We start from the raw sequence: 19809 nt of genomic DNA on the forward strand, positions 1-19809 counted from the left end.
GCGCTGCCAAAAATTTTGAGGAATCCAGAAGAGCAACTGCTGTAGAGAACAGGAGATGCAGAAAGCACCCTACTACCCAAGCACCTACATCCCAGCTGTTGTCATATCTCTACCGCTGCAGATCCGGAATTGGCTTCTACAGTCACCAACAATCGTGCTCCTGATGACTCTTCTTCCTTCCTGATCTTTGCGAGCAAAGAACCTGCTATCATGCACAAAGTATACAAACTTATGATTTGTCACCTTGAGGGCAGTCACAAAACAAGAAACCCAAAAGAACCCATTTCAAAAAAGGACTAACAAACATTATTACTATTTTTCTATTTGCACAGTTTGTTGTCTTTTTCACACTGGTTGCTTGTCAGTCTTTGCTTCTGTATAGATTTCCGTAAGTACTATTGTATTTTTGTTTCTTAGAATGCATGCAAGAAAATGAATCTCAAGGTAGTATATGATACCATATGCATACTTTCATAACAAATTTACTTTGAAATTTGAACTTCAGTCTAAACCAATATTTCCCTTCAGATTTCCAGCTTTACAATACTTATCCTTTGCATTATACAAATTAAACTTTTGCCTTCTGTCCCTCTTCTGCGTGTATATTGAACGATAAAGAAGCTATGCTTCTTAATTAGAGCTTTCAGTTTATTCTCTCAAGAATTTAACCTCAGGCTCTTCCAGCGACCATTACCACCTTTTAAACGCAGTCAAATATATACAGGATTTAAACGTTAACCTTTACTAGTTATCCTACTGTTTTTGATAAGACTGTGGTGAAATAACCTTAAAATGTCATTCAATGCAGTAATTCCAGTGACATTTCTCACAGATTACTGCAAAATTAATTTCAAACTCCTCAGAAGTTTCAGGGATACAACATGAAAGACATAGTTGTTGGCAGATACATTGCCTTTAGAAAGAAAAGGAAAAGGTATCAAGACAAGAATTTAATTTGAGACCAATTGTTGATAAATGGGATTGGGATTGATTGTTCAGTATGAACAAGATTCGCCAAAAGGCCAGTTTCATCCCTCTGCGACTTCACTCAGTAGCCACATTATTAGGTACTGCCTGTACCTAATAAATTGACCACTGAGTATCTATCAACGTTCCTTGAGTTTATTTAACTACTTACAAAACCATAAGATATTAGAGCAGAATTGGGTCATTTCATCCTTCAAGTCTGCTCCGCAATTTCATATTGGTTGATGTACCTTTGTTCTATGTTCTGTGTTGCTCTGTCCTATATGGGGGTGGCATGGTACTATACCAGCAAATCGTGTTCAATTCCCACCACTGCCTGCAAGGAGCTTGTACGTTCTTCCTGTTACCATGTGGCTTTCCTCTAGGTGTTCCAGTTTATTCCCACAATCCAACGATGTACTGGTTGGTAGGTTAATTTGCCCTTGTATATTGTCCTGTGATTGGGCTAGCATTGAATTGGGGAATTGCTGGGCAGTGTGGGGTGAAGTGCCAGAAGGGCTAACTCCACGCTGTATCTCAACAAATAAATAAATTTATGTTGTGAAACCTGCTGTTTTGCAGCAGCAGTACAGTGCAGTACATAGAAAGGACTAAATTACAAAAAGTATAAATATATAGTGCCAAAAGAGAGCAAAATAGTGAAGTGATGCTCATGGCTTCATGGACCATTCAGAAAAATGCCAGGCTATGTTGGAGGAAAGGGTTAGATTGATCTTAGAGTAGGTTAAAACCATGGCACAATGTCATGTCCCAAAGGGCCTGTACTGTTTCTATGTTCTATACCTGAACTTCCTCACATTTATTAAGCTCAAACATTATATAACCTTCAGACGTAGCAGTATAGTTGATGACAAATGGCTGAGTCCATGGATAAACAATTATTGAAAATATATTCTGACCCAGCCAATCCTATGAATGAAATTGGAAAAATAAAGCCCATTGTTCTTGCTTTTCCAGTTTAAGATGGCAGTGCTCCATAACTGGGTGCTCCAGAATTGATTGGAAAGAACACTGGCAGGGATGATGGCAGAACAGCAATGGTTGGAATTTCCAGAAGCAATTCGGAAGGCACAGGATATATATATATCACAAAGAAGTATTCTAAAGGGAAAAAATGACACAAACATGGCTAACAAGAGAATTAAAGTCAACATAAAAGTCAGAGGGCATATAATAGACCAAAAATTAGTGGGAAGTTAGAGGATTGGAAAGCTTTCAAATACCAACAGAAAGCAACTAAAAAAAAGTCATCAAGGAGTTAAAGCCAGAATATGAAAGTAATCTAACCTATAATATTAAAGAGGATACCAAAAGTTTCTTCAGAAATATAAAGTGTAAAAGAGAGGTGAGTGGGAATATTGGACTGCTTGTAAATGATTTGGACAGACAGTAACAAATCAACAGACGAACGGAATAAGTATTTTACATCTTTCTTCATTGTGAAAGGCACCAGCAGGATGGAGGTTCAGATGTCAAGGGGTGTGAGTGTATGAAGTTACCATAACTAGAAAGAAGGTTTTTTGGAAACTGAAAGGTTGAAGGTAGATAAGGCACCTGGACAAGATAGTCTACACCCCAGAGTCAGACGCAGAAACATAGAAAACCTACAGCACAGCCCTTCGGCCCACATGTCCTTACTTTAGAAATTACCTAGGGTTACACATAGCCCTCTATTTTTCTAAGCTTCATGTACCTATCCGAGAATCTTTTAAAAGACCCTATCATATCTGCTTCCACCACCATCATCGGCAGCCCATTCCACGCATTCACCACTTTCTGCATTTTAAAAAAAAAACTTACCCCTGACATCTCCTCTGTACCTGCTCCCCACCAACTTAAACCTGTGTCCACTTGTGGCAACCATTTCAGCTCTGGGGGAAAAAGCCTCTGACTATCCACATGATCAATGCCTCTCATCTTGTATACCTCTATCAGGTCACCTCTCATCCTCTGTTGCTCCAAAGAGAAAAGGCCAAGCTCATTCAACCTATTCTCATAAGGCATGCTTCCCCAATCCAAGCAACGTCATTGTAAATCTCCTCTGCATCCTTTCTATAGTTTCCACATCCTTCCTGTAGTGAGGTGACCAGAGCTCAACATGATACTCAGAGTGGGGTCAGACCAGGGACCTATATAGCTGTAATATCACCTCCTGGCTCTTGAACTCAATCCTACAGTTGATGAAGGCTAATACACTGTATGCTGCCTTAACCACAATGTCAACATACACAGCAGATTTGAGTGTCTATGGACTCGGACTCCAAGATCCCTCTGATCCTCCACACTACCAAGAGTCTTACCATTAATACTATATTCATATTTGAACTATCAGAATGAACCACCTCACATTTACCTGGGTTGAACTCCATCTGCCACTTCTCAGCCCAGTTTTGCATCAATGTCCCGCTGTAACCTCTGACAGCCCTCCACACTAACCAGAACAGCCCCAACCTTTGTCATCAGCAAATTTACTAACCCATCCCACCACTTCCTCATCTAGGTCACTTATAAAAATCACAAAGAGAAGGGGTCCCAGAACAGATCCCTGAGGCACACTGCTGGTCACTGGTCTCCATACAGAATATGACCTGTCTGCAACATCTCTTTGTCTTCTGTGGGCAAGCTAATTCTGGATCCACAAAGCAAGGTCCCCTTTGATCCCATGCCTCCTTACATTCTCAATAAGATTTGCATGGGGTACCTTGTCAAATGCCTTGCTGAAATCTATATACACGAAATCTACTGCTCTACCTTCATCGACGTGTTTAGTCATAGCCTCAAAAATTTAATTAGGCTCGTAAGGCATGACCTGCCTCTGACAAAGCCATGCTGACTATTCGTAATCATATCATGCCTCTCCAAATGTTCATAAATCCTGCCTCTCAGGATCTTCTCCATCAACTTACCAACCACTGAAGTAAGACTCAATGGTCTATAATTTCCTGGGCTATCTCTACTCTCTTTCTTGAATAAGAGAACAAAATCTGCAACCCTCCAATCCTCCAGAGCCTCTCCCTTCCCAATTGATTTTGCAAGGATCATTTCCAGGGGCTCAGCAATCTCGTCCCTCATCTCCCAGAGTAACCTAGGGTATATCTCATCTGGTCCTGGTGACTCATCCAACTTAATGCTTTCCAAAAGCTCCAGCACATCCTCTTTCTTAATGTCTATATACGCTCAAGCTTTTCAATCTGCTGTAAGTAATCCCTACAATCACTAAGATCCTTTTCTTTGCTTCAGTATTTACTACAGAATTCATTAAGGACTTCCACTATCTCCTCTGGTTCCATCCACACTTTTCCACATCACACTTGATTGGTCCTATTCTCTCATTTTATCCTTTTGCTCTTCACATACTTGTAGAATGCCTTGGAGTTTTCTTTAATCCTGCTCACCAAGGCCTTCTCATGGCCCCTTCTGGCTCTCCTAATTTCATTCTTAAGCACCTTCCTGCTAGCCTTATAATTTTCTAGATCTCTACCATTAACTAGTTTTTTGAATCTTTTGTAAGGTATTCTTCTGGACTAGATTTTCAACAGCCTTTGTACACCATAGTTCATGTATCCTGTCTCATTGGAACATACCTATACAGAATGCCACACAAATATCACCTGAACATTTGCCACATTTCTGCCCTATATTTCCTTGGATTTCCAAGATCCTACCTGATAGCTTCATATTTCCCCTTACTCCAATTAAACATTTTCCTAACTTGTCTGCTCCTATCCCTCTCCATTGTTATGGTCAAGGAGATAGAATTGTGATCACTATCTCTAATACTTTCCCACTGAGAGACCAGACACCTGACCAGGTTCATTTCCCAATACCAGATCAAGTACAGCCTCTCCTTGTAGGCTTATCTACATATTGTGTCAGGAAACCTTCCTGAACACATCTAGCAAACTCCACCCCATCTAAACTCCTTGACCTAGGGAGATACCAATCAATTTAGGGGAAATTAAAATCTCCCATCACGACAACCCTGTTATAATTGCATAGACTTCCTATCTGCTCCTTGATATCCCTGTTCCTATTGGGTGGTTTAAAAAAACCACACCCAGTAGAGCTATTGACCCCTTCCTGTTTCTAACTTCCACCTACAGAGACTCAGTAGACAATTCCTCCATGACTTCCTCCTTTTCTATGGCCACAACATCATAGCTCCAAGTACTGATCCACGCTCTAAGCTCATCCATTTTGTTCATGATACTCCTTGCATTAAAATAGACACATTTCAAATCCTCAGTCTGAGCGCATCCCTTCTCTATCACTGCCTGTCCTCCCTCTCACACTGTCTACAAGCTTTCTCTATTTGTGAGCCAACAGCCCTTTCCTCCATCTCTTCAGTATGGTTCCCACCTCCCAGCAGTTCTAGTTTAAACTCTCCCTAATAGCCTTAGCAAACCTCCCTGCCAGGATATTGGTCCCCCTTGCATTAAAGTTCAACCCATCCTTATTTTACAAGTCATTCCTGCCCCAAAAGAGGTCCCAATGATCTGGAAAACTGAATCACTGCCCCCTGCTCCAATCTCTCAGCCACACATTTATCCTCCACCTTACTCTATTCATATACTCACTGTCACATGGCACAGGCAGCAATCCTGAGACCACTACCCTTGTGATCCTGCTTCTCAGCTTCTTTTCTAACTCCCTGTAGTCTGTTTTCAGCACCTCCTCCCTTTTCCTACTTATATTGTTGGTACCAATATGTACCACTACCTTTGGCTGTTCATCTACCCAATTCGGGATATGATGGACACAATCAGAAACATACCAGACTTTGGCACCTGGGAGTCAAACTACCATTCCCTAACTATAGAGTCCCCTGTCACTGCTGCCATCCTCTTCCTTTCCCTACCCTTCTGAGCCATAGGGCCAGACTGAAAGAAGTGATTGAAGAGATCGTGGAGGCATTAGTAATGATCTTTCAAGAATCACTAGATTTTGGAAAGGTTCCAGAAGACTGGAAAATTGCAAATGTCACTCCACTTTTCAAGAAGGGACAGAGGCAGAAGAAAGGAAACTGTAGTTCAGTTAGTCTGGCCTCAATGGTTGAGAAGATGTTAGAGTCGATTATTAAGGATGAGGTCTCAGGGTAATTGGAGGTGCATGATAAAATAGGCCATAGTCAGCATGATCTACTCAAGGGAAAATCTTGCCTGACAAATCTGTTGGAAATCTTTGAAGATATAACAAGCAAGATAGACAAAAGAGAATCGGTTGATGTTGTGTACTTGAATTTTTAGAAGGCCCCTAATAAGGTGCCACACATGAGGCTGCTTAACAAGATACAAGCCCATGGTGTTACACAAAATATACTAGAATGGATAAAGCAGTGGGTGATTGGCAGGAGGTGAAGAGTGGGAAGAAGGGGAGCCTTTTCTGGCTGGCTGCTGGTGACTAGGGGAACTCCACAGAAGTCTGTGTTGAGACTAATGTTATAAGTCAATGACTTGGGTGATCTAATTGATGTATTTGCTGCAGAATTTGCAGATGATAAAAAAAAATGGGTGGAGGAGCAGGTAGTTTTGAGAAAGTTGTGAGGCTACAGAAGGACTTGGACAGATTTGGAGAACAGGAAAAGAAATGGCAGAAGTAACACAGTCTCAGGAGGTGTATAGTCATGCACTTAGAAGAAATGAAAGGGTTGACTATTTTCTAAATGGAGAGAAAGTACAAAAACTAAAGTACAAAGGGACTTGGGAATCCTTGTGCAGGATCCCCTAAAAGTTAGTTTGCAGGTTGAGTCTATGGTGAGGAAGACAAATGCAATGTTAGCATTCATTTCACAAGGACTAGAATATAAAAGCAAGGATGTAATGTTGAGACTTCATAAAGCACAGATGAGACCTCATCTGGAGTATTGTGAACTGGTTTGGGCCCCTTAGCTTCAAAATGGTGTGTTGAAACAAGAAAGGATTCAAAGGAGGTTCACAAAAATGATTCCAGGATTAAATAGCTTGTCATATGAAGAGTGTTTGATGGCTCCAGGCCTGTATTCACTAGAATTCAGAAGAATGAGGGGTGACCTCATTGAAACCTATTGAATGGGGAAAGTCCTTAATCTAGTGAAAGCGGAAAAGATGTTTCCTATGGTGGAAGAGACCAAAACAAGAGAAGACAGCCTCAGAATAGAGAGGAATCCTTTCAGAACAGAGATGAGGAGGAATTTCTTTAGCCTGAGAGTGGTGAGTCAGTTGTATTCTTAGCTACAGGTGGCTTTGTGTATACTAAAGACAAAATTTGATAGATTCTTGATTCATTTGGGCATGAGGGATATGGAGAGAAGGCAGGATATTGGGGTTGAGAGAAAAATTGGATCATCATCCATGATGAAATGGTAGAGCAGACTTGATGGACCAAATGGCCTAATTCTACTGCTATATCTTATGCTGAAGTCAAGCGACTGTTGACAGGTGGTTTTCAAAACAAGGAATATGACTAAATACACATTAATAACACCTTTTCTGTAAATATGGTAAATGATTACTGCAAACAATGAAGAGGTGAGCAAGGATAAAGCTGAGTGGAGGGTTGAAGCATGCAGGCACAAGGTGCAGTTAGGGCAAGGTCAAGGCAAGTTCGAAGTGAGGTCAAGACATATTCCAGGTGAAGTTGAGGCAAGTGGAACGGGGTAGAGTCAGATTCAAGGCCTGTTCACCTAAACCAAGAGCAAGGTTTGATTGATCTAAGCACCGGGACGATTAGGAAGGATCAGATATGGGCTGTGATGTAGTCCCTGGGTCTCAGAGCTAGGAACAACCCAAAGTTTGAATGTTTTAAACACCAGGCCAGTTGGATTGAAAAGGCAATGTGTCAGGGCCAGAGCGAAGGTTGGGACTGTTCTGTTCACTGCTCCACCATGTTTGCTCCACTCTGTTCAGCACTGAGGCTGTGACCTGCTCTGGGTGTTATGTGTGTAGGCTCCATGACGTTTACTCCGCAATGTGCTAAATTGAGCCCAAGGTTGTAGGCTCTGGCTGCTTCGGGCTTTGTGTCTGAGGACTCACTTTTATTCTAAATGCTATTTGCTTACTTTTTTGGTTGTATGATCTGCTTTTTTTTTAATTCTCTCTGCTCTTTGGGTGTTGGTCTGTCTTTTTTTGTGTTCTTTTGAATTTCTTTGTTTTGTGGATACCTGTAAGGAGATGAAGCTCACGGTTATATACTTGGACAATAATTGTACTTCGAACTTTGATTAGTCCGGATATCAAAGATTAGGGACAGAGGATAGTAGAATAGGATTGAGGCAAATAATAAATCACCCATGATTGAATGGTGGATCACACCTGATGGGTCAAATAGCCTAATTTTGCATCTCTGTTTTATAGTCTTCCCACATCTGCTTGTGTTCAATGCTTCTTTCAATTCCAATGTCAACAGTGTATTTAAAGTGAAGTATGAGGGTGCCTTATACTAAATTCATACTTGATCGAGGAGTAGATCTTCCCTCCATTAACTTTGCTCTACATTCTTTAGATCAAAAACCTTCCTGACCTGCAAATTCATTCACCTTTGTGTAACATCCATTAATACTTGCATCTAACAAATATTTATTGACCTCACTTAGCAAGATAAATTTCACATCCTATTTCACTTCCTGCTGCAAAATTGCTCAAAAGTATCAGGCTTTGAGAGGATGGTTATTTGAGAAATATGAGTTATTTTGATTTTGTACACAGTTCTCAAGATCCCTATAAATAAATCTAACACAAAACAAAGCTAGAATTAATCTAGAGTTGAGCCACATCTCAAAAGAATCAAGTATTATATAATTTCACATCAAATGGGCAATGATGTTCAGACATCTGCAGGAAAATCCTGGTTTGGAATTCTTAGAGATCTTTATTATCAGAGCTGGTGTTTATAATTGGAAGAAAAGCAAATAAATATTTGGGTCAACATAAACACAGTGGCCACTGATAGACACACCTATACACCTGCTCATTAATGCAAATATCTAATCAGCCAATCACGTGGCAGCAGCTTAGTACATGGTCAAGGGGTTCAGTTGTTGCTCAGACCAAACATCAGAATGGGGAAAAAGTGTAATCTAAGTGACTTTGAACATGGAGTGATTGTTGGTATCTTTGAAACTGCTGATCTCCTGGGATTTTCACGCACAGCAGTCTAGATTTTACAGAGTATGGTGTGAGGAGCAAAAACCATGCAGTGAGTGGCAGTCTGTGGCCAAACTCAACATGTTATTGAAGGAGATTAGGAGAGAATGACAAGACTGGTTCAAGCTTACAGGAAGGTGCTAACAACTGAAGTAATCTCATTACAAGAGTGATGTGCAGAAGAATATCCTTGAATGAACATCTCTGAATGCACATCATGTTGAACCATGAAGTAGATGATCTACAATGTCAGAAGACCATGAACAATCTCTCACTGCCCATTTTAAATGTTGAAATCGGACCCACATCTCCCACTTCCACTAGCAACTCGTTCCGCACTCTCATCACCATCTGAATGAAAAAGCTCCCCCTCAGGTTCCGCTTAAATATTTTACCTTTCACCCTTAGCCTTATGACCTGTCTAGTTCTAGTCTCACCCAACTTCAGTGACAAAGCCTTCATGCAATTTCTCATCTGCCCGTCCAGCCAGGCACTCTTGCCCCAACTGTGGAAGAGTCTACAGGTTCCAAATTGGTGTCATAACTCACCACAGGACACAAAGAACTTGGGAGGAGGGATCCTTTCTTAAAAGTAGGAAAGGGGATGTGCAAGAAAATAGTGGTTGATGCAATCACTTTACAGCTTCAGTGATCACCAATCAGAATTCGATTCCAACCACCTATAAGAAGTTTGCATGTTCTCCCTGTGACCATGTGGGTTTCCTGCAGGTGAGTTCTCTGTGACCATGTGAGTTCCCTCTCACATTCCAAAGACATGGGTTATAGGGCCGTGACGTGTGGGCATGCTATGTTAGACCAGAGGGTGGTGACACCTGTGGGCTACCCCCAGCACAGTCTTTGCTGATTTAATTTGATCCAAAATGTTGCAATTCACTGTATGTTTCGATGTACATACGACAAATAAAGCTAATCTCGAACTGGAATAAGTACTCTGAACACAGGGAAGAATAAACTTTGGAGGAGGTCAAGATCTCTAGCTGCAGACCAGACGGAATAAAGAAGAATGTTCTCAAGGAGCATTGGGACGAAGGGTTGGCGCTCACCGCCAAATAACCGACTCACCACACAGGATTCCTGGAATAGTTCCTTCCTGAAAAGTTTGATAATAAACCAGGGGTCAGAGGGGAACACAGATTATAAAAAGCATTGAGCAGGAACAGTGTGTGCAGAGTAAGTTAAATAGATCAATCTACAGATTGGAGAAGCCTGGGTATCATCAGGGTGTCAATCTTGGGAGTGGGGCACATAGTCACCATGGTATCGGGGCATTTCCTTTATTATTCAGCTAACAAAGAGTGAGGAATCGTTACAAATACATTCCTTAATCATTCTATCACACAAAATAAAAGCACTCCACAGATGCACAAAACATGAATGAAAGTTCAAAACTACAGTTATCAACAATAAATCCAGTAGAAGCATACTAAATAAAGTTGAAAGAGTACAGAGAAAATTTATAGTAATGTTGGTGGGACTGGAGGACCTGAGTCACAAGGAAAGATTGAATAGGTTAGGAGTTTATCCCTTGGAACGTAGAAGACTGAGAGGTGATTTGATAGAGGCATACAAGATTATGAGGGGTACAGATAGGGTAAATGCAAGCAGGCTTTTTCCACTGAGGTTGACTGGGACTACAACTGAAGGTCATGGGTTAAGGGTGAAAAGTGAAATGTTTAAGGGGAACATGAGGGGAAACTTTTTCACTCAAAGAGTCATGAGAGTGTGTGGAATCAGCTGCCAGCACAAGTGGTGCAGGTGAGCTTGATCTTGACACTTAAAGAAAGTTTGGATGGGTACATGGATGGTAGGGGTATGGAGGGCTATTGTCCTGGTGTAAATCAATAGGGCTAAGCAGTTTAAATGGTTCAGCACAGACTAGGGCCTGTTTCTGTGCTGTACTTTTCTATGACTCTATGTCTATGACTTTTCTGGAGAGTGGCTAGAATGTGGAATTTTCTACCACAAGTAACATTAAAATATAGGATATGGGAACAAAAGGCTGCAGAAGGTTGTCAACACAACCAGCTCTATCACAGACACAATGCTCCTGAACAATGAGAACATCTTCAAGATGGTGGCATTCATTTTTCAGAACCCTCACCATCTAGGACATGTTATCTTCTTGTTACTACCGTCGTGAAGGAAGTACAAGGAGCTTGAAGACCTACATTCAATGACGTGGGAACAGCTTTGTCCTCTTCTTCATTATTTACTTTACAGTCCATGAACACTCACTCATTACTCTTTTTTTTTGCACTATTTATTTATCTTTGTAATATATAGATTATGTCTTTGCATTGTACTGCTCCTGCAAACACATCTTACCTAAGTGATAAAATATCTGATTCAGTTTCTGACAAAAGCAGGCTTCACAACTTTTGTAGCAGTTCTACTCCATAGGAAGAAGACAGCTGACCTGAAATTAGCCTCCAGTATTCTTTTATTCTCCATAACTCTTAATAGCCATGTAATCAAAAAAAATCTGTGTAGTATATACCTCAACATGGGAGATATCCAATGACCTCATTTCCATAGAATAGAATGGAAATTTATTGTCACAGCTCAAGACTGTAGTGCTACAGATATTTACAATGCATGCATTAGGCTTAATTTAAAAAAGAAACCCTATATTTGAAGATTCAAATATTCCAAGTACAATTATTATCAAGGTACGTAGGCAGTATACAACCCTGAGATTTGACTTTCCACAGACAGCTGCAAAACAAAGAAACACCATGAAAGCCATTCAAGAAAACATCGAACACCCAACATGCACAAAAAATGAGCAAATTGGTAAAAATGGTAAAAAAATAGAATATATAACATCAAACCACATAGAAACAGAGTAGGAATGTTTAGTTCAATTCAGTTCAGTTCAATTAACGCTGTGCCATTTGTTGATTGCAGAAGAGGTAAAAGTAGTAGTTCTGTGAACTATCTGACAGACATCACATTACTCCCTGGCTCCATGTTCATCACCCAAAGCAATGGACTATGATAGGCTATCGACTAGCTGGAGTGTAGCACACAACTGTTTTTCAGTTTTACTTCCTTGGCTAAGATGGGACTTTTACAAGATGCCAGGTTGTTTGAACAGACAGTATCCAGGATGGGATGGGTCTTTAACGATGTTACAAGTGCACCATATGCATCGAGAGTTCTGCTGGACCGTCCTAAACACCCGTTGGAGTACGTTGGGGTCTGTCTTGCTGCAGCAAGGGCACCACACTGCCATTGTGCATAATAGTATGCCCTCCATTGCACATTGATGAAGGTTGGTCAGCAATTTTGCAGGCAGGTTTGCTCCCCTGAAGTACCTCAAGTCACTATTGTGCCTTCCCTTACCATTAAGGTTATGTTGAAGCTCACAGGCATTTAGAATTCCAAGCAGGTAGAAGACCAGAAGAAGAATTTCTTTTTCTGCTTTAAGTTAAATAGGTAACTGCTTTCTTTGAGATTACACCTCTTAGTCTTGGGCTTCCTCATAACGTAGAACATTATCTCAATATCTACTGCCAAATATGCTTAGAATTGTAAATGCTTCAATAAGATTACACTTACTTTCATTACTTTTAATTTTAACTTTTCCAATAAGTACAAAGTTAATGTAAAAATTATTATCAAAGTAGGTATATGTTACCATATACTATCTGGGGATTAATTTTTTTTGTAGGCACTTACAAGAAAATAAATAATTACAATAGAATTTAAGAAAAACTACACATAAACAAAGACTGACAAATTGGGTAAATATCAGCTAAATCTGAGAACCTGAGTTGTAAAGAGTCCTTGAAAGTGAGTTTGTAGGTTGTGGAATCACTTCATTATTGAAGTGAATTAAGTTATCCAAACTGGTTCAGGAGCCTGATGACTATACAGTCAGAACTATTCCAATTCCTGAAATTATTCTATACATAGACCCTGAGGCTTCTGTAATTCCTGCCAGTGTGAATTATGAGAAGAGAGCATGGCTTTGATGATAAGGTTTTGTGATGATGAATGCGGCTTTTCTGTGGCAGAATTCTTTGCAAATGTGTTCAATAGTGAAGAGGGTTTTGCTTGTGATGGACTGGACTGTGTCCATCATTTGTCTGCAAGACGTACAAAAATGCTGAATGAACTCAGCAGGTCGGGCAGCATCCGTTGAAAGAAGCAGTCAATGTTTGTCTGCAATTTGCCTGCAACCTGTCCATTCTTGGGCACTGCAAGCAGTTGGGATATCCTCCACTGTGCATCAATAGAAGCTTGTCAAAGTTTTTAGTGATATGCCAGATCTGTGCAAACTTCTAAGAAAGTGGAGATGATCTCATGCCTTCTTAATGATGGCACTTATGCGCTGGTCCAATGACAGATCCTCAGACATAATAATACCAAAGAAATTAAGTGTCTTGCCCTCTTCTCCTTCCATTCTCTGATGCCTGGCTCATGCATCTCTGGCTTCTTACTCCTGTGTTTTTACTGGTGTTGAGTGAGAAGTTGTTGTGAGGCAATTCAATGAGACTTTCAATCTCCCTTTTACATGTTGATTCATCACCACCTTTGATTTGGCCACAACAGTGGTGAGCAAACATAAATATAAGTTTGAAACTGTTTCATAGTCATACAATCATAGGTACAAAGCAATTAATGCAGGGGAAATGTAGTTAAACTTCCTTAAACTGAGAGAAAATCTTCCTAAATTGGACCAGAACTTAGTCTCCTCAGCACCATGATACTTGTTGGATGTACTGAGCACACAGGCCCCATAGCATTGTCAAGGATCTCTCCCATCCATCCATCAGGCAGGAGGTACCATAGCATTAGGACAAGAACTGTTAGGATTGGACACAGCTTCATCCCAAAGACCATAAGACTACTGAACTCCCTGCCACCACCCAGGCCTCACCATGTATGAAGTGTTAGTAGATGTATACTACTTACTTTTAACTTGTGTCAAATGAATTTTATGATAAATGTCAAATGTCTGGAATATATTTTATCAATTGTTAATTTATTTGTGGTAGTACTACTTTAGGTGTTCTGTATGAGCTATATGTACTATGTTGTGTATCTTGGTCCAGAGGAAGATCGTCTCATTTGGTGGTATACATGTTTAAGCTTGAACTTGAACTATAGTAAATCTTCAATTTTATTCTGTTCCATGCTTCTATTCAATAAAGGGCTCAACAATATATTTCTCTTCCTAATTGCTTGCTGTTACCACACACTAACTTTTTGATTCATGTTCAAGGTGACCCAACTCCTGCTGCTGAATGGTTTTGTCATCTCTCTCTCTCGATTTAATCAATGCTTTGCTTTTGTTATATTGGTTACAACAGCTGAAATGGATTCCCTTCAAGGTACGCTGGATGAGTGCATGATGAAGAAAGGAAATACAATCAGTGGCCACTTTATTAGGTACACCTGCAGGCCTGCTCGTTAATGCAAGTATCTGATCAGTTAATCATGTGACAGCAATTCAATACATAAAGGCATGTAGGCAGGGTATGAAGAGATTCAGTCCAAATATCAGCAAGGGGAAGAAATATGATCTAAGTGACTTTAACCATGGAATGATTGCCGGTGCCAGATGGGGAGGTTTGAGTATCTCAGAAACGGCTGAGTTACTCAACTGTCCTCATCCTGAAAATTTCATGCACATCAGTCTCTAGAATTTAGAGGAACAAAGAATGAGTGGGAGTTCTATGGTCAAAAATGCCTCATTAGTGACAGAGATTTGAGGAGTTTGGTTCAAGCTGACAGGAAGGCAAAAGTAACTCAAATAACCACGTGTTGCAACAGTGGTGTGCAGCAGAGCATCTCTGAATGCATGACATGTTGAGCTACAACAGCAGAAGAGCACCAACACACACTCAGAAGCAACACTATTATGTACAGGAAGAACCTAATGACATGGCTGCTGAGTATACATCGATGAGAATGAATGAAGGGGGAGGCGGTTCATGTGGTGTATCCCTAATGGGCTGGTTGAGTTAGACCAGCTTCCACTCTGCAACTACTGCGTCACAAAAATCCTGTTGGAATATTAATGTTTAGACTTCCATGAATATGGCAAAATTGGAATTGGATCTTAGTTAAAAACATATAAATATTACATTAGCACATTATTGCATCGGTTCCACGCCAGTGCCTTTAGACCAATATTCATTAGGCCAATATATGATAAAGTGATTTCCTAATGCATGCTGCATATTGGGAGACATTATTAGTTTAACCACTCCATAAATACATAAACATTGCATAACTAGCCTCAAATAAAAAGCAAACAGTAATTAAAATGATAAAAAATAGCCCGCTGTTCCTTCAAGCCAGAATCACGATAAATTAACAATTAAATTCCCTTCAGGATTTTGGCTCCATAGTACTAAATAGGTCTTAACGTTGTTGTCCTTCAAAGTTCAAGACTAATGTTCAAAGGAAACTCAACATCATATGGTAGCCTGAGATTCGTTTTCTTGTAGGCATTCACAGTAAATACAATCAATGTTCATATCATCAGTAAAACACAGATCACGTACAATATTTTCACACAATCAATTACGCTCAGTAGCCACTTTGTTAGGAACATGAGTGGAACCCGGTGTTCTCTTCTGCTGCTGCAGCTAACTTGCTTCAAGGTTCGACGTGTTGTGCATTCAGAGAAGCTCTTCTGCACACCAATCAGAATCAGATTTAATATCACTCGCATATTTCATGAAATTTGTTAACTTTGTGGCAGAAGTACAATGCAATACATAATAATAGAGAAAAATATGTAAATTGCATTTTGTCATGTATATGTATACAAATATACACACATATGAAATAGATTAAATAAGTAGTGCAAATTTTTTTTTAATGAAAAAGTAGTGCAGTTTTGTTCATGGATTCAATGTCCATTCAGAAATCGGTTGGCAGAGGAGAAGAAGCTGTTCCTGAATCATTGAGTGAGTGCCTTCAGGCTGCTGTACCTCCTTCCTGCTAGTAAGAAAAGGCATGTCCTGGGTGATGAGGGTCCTTAATGAAGGATGCTACCTTTTTGAGTCGTGATTCCTTGAAGATGTACTGGATAATATGGGGGGGCTAGTGCCCATGATGGAGATGACTACGTTTACAACTCTTTGCAGCTTCTTTCAATCACTATGGTAAACACATGGTTATTTGAGTTACTGTTGCCTTCCTGTCATCTTGAACCAGCCTGGCCATTCTCCCCTGACCTCCCTCTTTAACAAAGCATTTTTACCCATAGAATTGCCACTCACTGGATGTGTTTCTGTTTTTCAGACCACTCTAGAGAATGCTCTGCATGAAAATTCCAGGAAATCAGCAATTTCTGAGCAATTTCTAACTCACCCTATCTGGCACCAGCAATCATTCCACAGTCAAAGTCACTTAGATCACATTACTTCCCCACTTTGATGTTTGGTCTGAACAACAACTGAACCTCTTGACCGTGAATTGCTGCCACACGATTGGCTGACTAGATATTTGCATCAACGAGCAGGTGTACAGGTGTGCCTAATAAAGTGGCCCTGGAATATATATTACAATGTAATTAATCTTTGCCTGTAATTATACATGCATTTCATGTAATTTAGTTTACCAAGTAGATCTACTTAATCAGTGATAATTCTTCCAGAAAAGTGGTTTCCTTTCTGCTTTCTTGTCATTGCATAGCTAAAGCTTCCCAAACACTAATTTGTTTGGTGAGCACTGATAGCAGAGAAGGTAAAGGGTAAAGAAAGAGGCAGGCCAGGTTGTAATGAATGAAGAAAGGAAAGCACTACTTAATTATATTTCCTTCCGAGGCTAATGAATAAATTAGCCAAGCCTCTAAGCTTTTATTTTTAGTTTACAGTGAATTCATTACTTCTAAGGGCACAGTCCAGTCCATCACAGCTGAAGACCTCTAGACCATTCATCACATCTACATGGTGCTCTGTCACAGAAAAGGAGCATCCATCAACACGAACCCATGTCATGCTTACTTCTCGCTACTGCCCCTCAGGAATAAGGTACAGGAGCCTCAGGATCCACACCACCAGGTTCAGGAACAGTTATTACCCCTTAACCATCAGGCTCCTGAACCAAAGGGGATAACATCATTCACTCCATCACTGAACTGATCCCACAATTTATGGATTCACTTGCAAGGATTCTGCATCTCATGTTCTCGATATTTTTTGTTTGCTGAGTTTGTTGCCTTTGGCACATTGACTTTTTTAATCTACCCTGTTGGGTGCAGTCCTTCATTGTTCTATTGTGTTTCTCATGAATTCCCACAAGAAAATGAATCTCAGGGTGAGCCTGATCTCTAAAGCTGAAGCATTGAAGCTCCAACAGCAGAGTCACCCAATGAATGCATACATCACTTTCTGCTGTTACAAATCAAACTGCCCTTTGACTGTCAAATGACGCAAGAAAACAGTCAGTAACTTCGATTGATCCTTTGCATGCTTAAACAAGCTCCAACCTCAGAATGTGCTGATTTACTTTAAGTCAACTAATCGGCTTCTCGCTCATCAGAGCATCTGCCAGTGGTAAATTGTTAAGTGGCATTTGTGGTGATGTTCCATCTTACCTGATGGTTCAACGTCAATCTTGAGGCAGGACGGAGAGGAAGAGGTAAGGCAATGAAGCAGGAACTGACATTGATTAGAAAGTAAAAGCAAGGATGTAATGCTGTGGCTTTATAAGTCATTGGTCAGACTGTATTTGAATTACAGTGAACAGTTTTGGTTCCTTTATCTAAGAAAGGATGTTTAGGATGATGGTGAATATTGGTAGCTCAGGTTGAGCCGTTTTCAAGGCAAGCAAAAGTCTGGCTACGTAAACATGTGCAGTCCCAGAGAGAAACACCAATAACTGCGCACTGAGGATGTCACCTCGACTGGCGATGAAGAGTCTGTAAGCTAATTGCCAAGCCCAGCAAGCACAACGTCAAAGAAAAGATGTGTTGTCATTGGAAATGGTCCAGAGGAGGTTTGCGAGAATGATTCTGAGAATGTATGAGGGGCTCTTGATGTTTCTGGGCCTGTACTTGTTGGAGTTTAGAAGAATGAGGCGGGGATCTCACTGAAACTTAACGAACAGATAGCTTCACTCGCCAAAGTGCTGAACTGACATCACTCCTGTAGGCTCACTTTCAAGGCCTCTGTGTTTATTTTGAATGACTTTGTGTGGTTTCGATACTATTACTTTATTTTTCTGTGGGTGCCTTCAAGAAAGTAGATCTCAAGGCTGTATATGTTATGCATACTCGGAAAATAAATTTACTTTGAATTTTGAACTACTTCAGCTATTCATTTGTAGATGGTTTTCCACAGCTTTGTTGACGGGCAATGAATGAATGATAAAGCTTACGCTGAGAAAGTACTTCTTTGACTGTAAAGTAGCTTAGAGGACTATGAGATTGTGAAAGCTTCTACAGAAATTTGTCTTTTCTCTTTTGGTCTTCAAGAACATCTCTTTTCCTGAGCAGAACACAGAAATAAAGTCACTACGTTTAACAAAAATACACGGATTAGATTTATCTCATTTTGAAATCTAAACATGCTTCAAGAGATTTCTTTTTCTGGACAGAAAATCGTTTGTCCTTTCATTTTAGTCCTTGGCCAGTTCTTTGATGAAAGCTGAATGTGTTGGCATGGCAACACAACAGTTTATTCAGGGTGAGCAAGACAAGCTCGTAAAGCACAGGGTCAACATGTCTTCTGGAGATGATCGATTTTTGTGAATGATAACTGATCGTGTAGCTATTTCAAAAGGTTAGAAAGCTGTCAGCCTGATGTATTTTAGATAAAAATATCAGAGCAACATTCCAGATCCACCTGAGCAAAACAAAAGTTTGGTGGAACCCAAAGCACATCACGAAGTACAAGCACAGTAGACAGTCTATAACAGTTGAAGCCCTCAGTTTGAAATGATGCCTAAGCTGTTCACCTCCTGTGGGAAGGCACATCATTAAACAAACGATGATATGTCATATCCAGTTCTATGCAACCCTCCAAAGACATCTTTACGTTGCTTGACAGTCTTGTCGATTATCCTGAAAATAAAAACCTTCTGAAATTTATGATTGTTTTGTCCATAGCTGGCTCTGTGCATTAGTAACCCTGAACTGATTATTGAGACTGATATGGAGGTAGCAATGCTGAAGATTGGAAAAAGCTACAGAGGCTTGAAGATTCATCCAGCAGCATCACGGGCACCAGATTCACCACCATGAAGAGCATTGTCAAAAGGTGATGTTTCATGAGAATGGCATTCATCATTAAGGGCCCTCTGCATCTGGGATATGCAATCTTCTCATTACTACCATCAGAGAGGAGATACAGGAGCTTGAAGACCAAATTCAACATTTGAACGACAGCTTCTTCCTCTCCATCATTAGATTTCTGAACTGTTCATGACCCCCTCCTCACTACCTCAGAAACACTACCTCACTCTTTCACTCTTTTTGCTCTACTTATTTACTTTTTATAGTCCTTATTGTAACTTAAGGAAATTGTTCATGTATTGCACTGTACTGCTGCCACAAAACAACCCCATTCACAATATGTCCAGTGATGATTCTGGTTCTGAGACACAGAAGTCTGCAGATGTCAGAATCTGGAGCACAAAAGCTCGCTGCTGAGGATCTCAGCAGGTCAGGCAGCATCAATGGAGGGAAATGGGAAGTCAAAAACAGGAAGTCAACATTT

The sequence above is a fragment of the Hypanus sabinus genome, chromosome 11 (genome assembly GCF_030144855.1).
Source record: "Hypanus sabinus isolate sHypSab1 chromosome 11, sHypSab1.hap1, whole genome shotgun sequence".
Classification (NCBI taxonomy): Eukaryota; Metazoa; Chordata; class Chondrichthyes; order Myliobatiformes; family Dasyatidae; genus Hypanus; species Hypanus sabinus.